A 6,190-nucleotide genomic window follows, 5' to 3' on the forward strand; every position below is an offset into this window, starting at 1 on the left:
AAAATTTGAGGTATTAGGGATTGGTTTTTAGGTGAGGTGGAGCAAGTAGGACTCCCGTTTCTTTTCTAGCCTAGGAAAGTGAGAGCTCATGGTGTGTACTGGGTAAACATCCCAGAAAATTTTTATCTGTAGTCAACCTGAGATGAATAGAGGTCAGGGATTCTGGATTATGGCAGTTTAAAGAGGAAGGGGAATGCTAAGTCCAAAGAGTGTATATGATGCTGGTATCTAATTGCTTCGGGTCATTTAAAGCTCAGATCTTGAACTTCTGGCATCAAGGCAAAACATTTCAATTAAGGATCTTTGTATAATATTGTTGAAAGATGTCTTATGCTATTTGAAGTCATAGGGTTAAGATTACTCAACCAAATCGAAAGACTCCTTTGATGGTTTGCTCAAGTAGGGATGCTGTTAAATTCCATATTTTATCGTAGAGTGGTTTTTATGGAATGAATTGTATCCCCCCCCCCATTCATATGTTGAAGCCCTAAATTTAATGTGACTATACTTGGAGATAGGCCTTTAAAGGAGGAAATTAGGGGCGCCTGGGTGGCTCAGTCGTTAAGCGTCTGCCTTCGGCTCAGGGCGTGATCCCAGCGTTCTGGGATCGAGCCCCACATTGGGCTCCTCTGTTGGGAGCCTGCTTCTTCCTCTCCCACTCCCCCTGCTTGTGTTCCGTCTCTCGCTGGCTGTCTGTCTCTCCGTCAAATAAATAAAATCTTTAAAAAATAAAAAATAAAAAAAAAATAAAGGAGGAAATTAAGATTAAATGACGTGACAAGGGTAGGGCCCTAATCTGATAGGACTGGTATCCTTATAAGAAGAGGAAGAGACACCAGAGCTACTAGAGAGAAGTTGTGGCAACAACTGAGAAAGGTTTCTGACAATTTACCCCAGATGGACTGACCTTGACCTTTACAGGAAGTTGGTCTGGAGGTGACACTGGAGCCATGTGATAAATTGAAGGAATCGACATTTCTAGATCATAGCAGGAAAAACTCTGACTCTTTACTCCCAATTGTGGCTTTCACACGAAGTGTTTTTGCTTGTTGTATCCAAGGAGCCTGCAACTCCAAGTACATGTACCTCATGGAACATTCTGGAACTCTCCTCATAATGGCAATAAGTGGTTATCTCTGGGCTGCTTTTCTTGAGACTAGACATTATTAATATGGTTTTCAAAAGGGGATAGTCTCATTTAGAAACAATATAGCATAGCTCAGATTGGGACTGACAACGTCAAGGATTTCTTTCTACCCAACATTCCTGAGATTTTAATTAATGTTATTGGAATTTTAAAATATAGTGTTTTCATAGAAATAGACTTTAACCAAGTTCCAAATAATTTTAAAGGAAAAATGATCAAAGGAGAGAAAATATGCCTCAGCAAATTAAGTAGACATAAGTGGCTTAAAATGAATGCTAATGTTGAAAATTCAAAATGATTTAGAAAGCACACATTGGTTTGAAAACGTGAAACGTGAAGTTTTTCTTGGGGTCTGTAAAGTCAGTTATGTAAACTTATCAGTTGAAAATTTAGTTTTTAAAAATCTTAATTTTTTCTTCTTTGAGAAAATTTTAGATAGTCTAAAAATGTCACTTCAATACGTAGAACAAGAACAGGGTCTTGAGAGAACAAGTCTCAAGATGAAGTGATCTTTTAAGATACATGAATATTTTGTAAATGGCTACATACACAATAAGTTGCCACTCATTCCAAACTTCCAGTAAATGACAAAGGAGAAAGAAATGGTCAGAATCTGATTTTTAAAAGAATAAAGAGAAAAGAACTATATGTAAAAATGAGGTACCTGCTAGCCTTTCATCCTATGTACCTGGTTCTGAGGGTGGGAGGGGCGGCTTAGCCTGGGCACCAGATCTCACCAGAGGATCTCTGCCTCTGGTAAGTCACACGGTTCTTAAATGAGAGGACAGTTGGTTGCTGAATTCAGGAACTTAGGCCCCAGCTCTAGGATTTGGAAGGTTCAGGAAAAAGAGTCCTGGGATGGGGAAGGGTCTGCTCCACTGACGAAGAAAATCCAGTTAGGGCCATAGGTGATGAGAAAGCTAGCCCCCTGAACAGGGTGAGGACCTGGGGCTAGAGCTTCCCCTGTTCCACGGGGACAGTGTTATAGACCGAATGTGCCTCCTCCAAATTCATATGTTGAAACCTAATCCCTAAGGCGGTGGTATTAGGAGATGGGGTCTTTGGAGGGCGACTAGGTCATGAGGGCAAAGAGTACTCACGAATGGGATGCCAACCCAGCTCATGGAGTGGAGGGGGCCACACTCCATCCCTTGTGTCCTCCTCAAAACCAACTCCACACCTGGCACATGCACTGAGAGCCTGTAATACTGGTAATGCTGTCTGACAGTAGGTCCTTTCTCTCTCTCTACTTGGAAGTAGGATGTCCCCTATCTGGCATCTCTGTTGCTCAGGGCATCCCCGAGCAGACCCATGGGCTCTGATCTCCTGCATTTTTTGGGCTGGGTCATTTGTGGATTATTCATTAAAAATGAACCCCGTCATGGAGCCAGTACTCGTGAGCTGGCAATGTCTAAGACATCCTGAGAGACAGCCAGAGGGCAGGACAGCTGGACCCACAGCCCTGCCTGCAACATCACCAGACTCCCACCTGCTGGCTGGTACCATGGATCCTGATTCAGGTGCTCTGGAAGAAACAGGCTCAGCCTGCAGCCTCCACAGTTCCTCCCAGGCTACCCTTGCCTGGGTCCATTTATCCATCACACACACACACAAAGGCAGCAGCAGCAGTGGTATCTCCGTGTTGAAGGAACCAGGCACTTACTTGCCTTGGTACCGTCTGGTTCCCAGAGCTTCTCCTTCAGGAAAGAGGAAGGGCAGAGAGTGTTAGCCCCCAGCTGTTAGCCTCTGGGTGAGGCCGGGATGGTGACTGTGCCCAGAAGAGGAACTTCAGATCCTCAGGGCCTTAGGGCTTGGGCAGCTCTGGAAGAACCTCTAGTCCCACCTCCCCAGGTGCCGTAGTTTGGGAGGGCTGTCATAATGAAATACCACAGGCTGGGTGACGTAACCACAGAAATGTGTTTTCTCATAGTTCTGTAGAGGCAAAATAGAGGTGTGGGCAGGGTTGGTTTCTTCTGAGGCCTCTCTCCTTGGCTTGTAGATGACCACCTTCTCTCTGGGTCTTCATGTGGTCATCCGTCTGTGCTGTCTGTGCCCTAACCTCTTCTTATAAGGATACCAGTCAGATTGGATTAGGGCCCACACAAACGGCTTCATATTAACTCACCTCTTTATTTGTTTTTATTTATTTTTTAAAGATTTTATTTATTTATTTGACAGAGCAGGAGACAGCCAGAGAGAGAGGGAACACAAGCAGGGGGAGTGGGAAAGGAAGAAGCAGGCTCCCAGCGGAGGAGCCCGATGTGGGGCTCGATGTGGGGCTTGATCCCAGAACAGCTAGATCACGCCCTGAGCCAAAGGCAGACGCTTAACGACTGAGCCACCCAGGCGCCCCTAACTCACCTCTTTAAAGACCTTATCTCCAAACATGGTTACATTCTGAGGTACTGAGGCAGGGGGGTTAAGGCTTCAACATGAATTTTGGAGGGATGCAAGCCAGCCCCTAACACCAGCACCAGAGTTTGAGGTCTCTGAAATGTCTCTGATGGATAACAGTAGTTTCTTATCCCAGTAAAAGTTAGTTTATCACAGGCAGTGAGGGGTGGGGCTCCGCTCTACTCAGTCTTACAGGGACACAGACCTCACCTGTCAGTGGCTCCTTCATCCCCCAGGGACTCAGAGTTCTCATTTGGATCCTCTACATTTTGTAGGCAAATGAGGGACGTAACACAAAAGTACTTTTATCCGAAATCTATAACGAACTCTTAAAACTCAACAGAAAATAACCAATTGAAAAATGGGCAAAGGATCTGGAGAGACAGCTTACCAAAGATATACAGATGGCAAATAAGCATAGGAGATAGTCACCATCATGTTATTAGTACACCACAGATTTTTTTTTTTTTAATTTGTTTTGAGAGAGAGAGAGGCTGACCGAGTGGGGGGAGGAACAGAGGGAGAGAATCCTCAAGCAGACTCCCTGCTGAGCTTGGAGCCTGATGCAGGGCTTGATCCTAGGACCTATGAGATCATGACCTGAGCCAAATGCTCAACCAACTGAGCCACCCAGGTGCCCCAGGAAACCACAGATTAACGAGATGTCACTACAAACCTATTAATATGTCAAAAATCCAAAAGGAACTCAGAATACCAAAAGCTGGCGAGGCTGTGGAGCAACGGGAGCTCTCATTCATTACTGGCGGGAAGGCACTTTGGAAGAGAGTTTGGCAGTGTCTTCAAGGCTAAACCTAGTCTTAGCATCCAGCAGTCATGCTCCTAGGTATTTACTCAAATGAGTTGAAAGCATGTCCACACAGAAAGCTGCACATGGATGCTTATAGCAGTTTTATGGAAGCAAACGAGATGTCCTTTAATAGGTGAATGGGTGAACAGACTGCGGTACATACAATAGATTATTCAGTAGTAAATACAGTTGAGCTATCAAGCAAAAAAACAAACAAACAAACAAACAAACAAAACCTTAAATGCATACAAAATGCTAAGTGAAAGAAGCCAGTCTGAAAATGCTATATATTGTCTGATTCCCACTATGTGACATTCTGGAAAAGGCAAAACTATGGAGGCAGAAAAAATATCAGTGGTTGCAAGGGGCTCACTGAAGATGGAGATGAACAGGTAGAGCACAGGGCATTTTTAGGGCAGTGAGACTATTCTGTATGGGACTGTAATGGTGGATACGTATTATGCATTTGCCAAAACCCTCCAAAGTGTACAATACAAAGAGTAACCTTAATGTAAATGATGGAGTTTAATTAGTAATGTGTCAATATAGGTTCATTGATTGTAACAAATATGCCACACGAATGCCAAGTGTTTAATAATAGAAGAAATTGTGTGCGGGTAGGTGGGTACATGAGAACACTCTGTACTATCTGCTCAATTTTTCTGTAAACTTAAAATTGTTCTAATAGTCTGTCAGTAAAAAAACAAAATAAAAACAAAACAAAAACAAAAAACCACAATGCGATATCAGTACACACTTACCAGAATGGCTAAAATTTTAAAAACACAGCAACATGAAATATTGGCAAAGATTTGGAGTAACTGTGTATTTCATAAATTGTTGGTAGGGATTTAAAATGGTATAGCTATTCTGGGAAACAGTGTGGCAGTTTCTTTAAACAAGAAAAAAGCTAAAAATGCGAATACCATACGACCTACAAATTGGATCCCTGGGCATTTATCACCGAGAAACAAAGATGTTCACACAAAACCTGTCATAAGGAAACAGCAGTGAAAGGGCAATCTATGAAATGGGGGGATGTTTGCAAAACAAATATCTGCTAAGGGTTAATAGCCAAAATACATGTGATTTTACCACAATGAAAAGAAAAGGAAAAACAAAAACACCTGTAATAGCCCCAAACTGGAAACATGCCAGATGTGATACCCAAATTGTGTTATGTCGCTACCACAGGACAGAATTTGGCAATAAAGTAATAAACTACTGATTCATATAACAACTTGGATAAATCTCGAGAATTATGCTGAATGGGGAAAAAAAAGCCTATATATAACATTTTTAAAAACAAAATTATGGATGTAGAGAATAAATTAGCGATGGGGTTAAGGAAGGATGGGGTCTGGAGGAAAAATGGGTGTGGCTATGAAAGAGCCACATGGAGGAACCTAGTGGTGATGGAAATATTGTCTATCTTGACAACATCTACATCAATATCGTATTTCTGGTATTGCAAGATGTCACCGTTGGGGGCGACCAGGTGAAGGATACAGGGGATCTTTCTGTATGGTTTACATTTTATTTTTTGCAACTGCATGTGAATCTACATTTATCTCAAATAAAATATTCAATTAAGAAATCATGAGCCACCACCTAAGGTTAGCTGATTTTTATATTTCTGTGGTCATTCATTCAGCAAATGCTTTTGTACCTGGCTTCCCGATTCCGGGTTTATGGTGCAAGAGGGTCCCAGCCAGGAGGCCTGGTTCCTCCCCCAACAACCCCACTTTGCTCTTGTGTGACCTCTCGTCTGCACCACTTTCCTTACGTAAACAGTAGCTTGGTTGTGAGGATTAAATGAGCTCATAAATCATAAAATGCCA

This window comes from Ursus americanus, chromosome 21 (assembly GCF_024610735.1).
Source record: "Ursus americanus isolate L20-20 chromosome 21, mUrsAme1.1.p, whole genome shotgun sequence".
In the NCBI taxonomy this organism is placed as follows: domain Eukaryota; kingdom Metazoa; phylum Chordata; class Mammalia; order Carnivora; family Ursidae; genus Ursus; species Ursus americanus.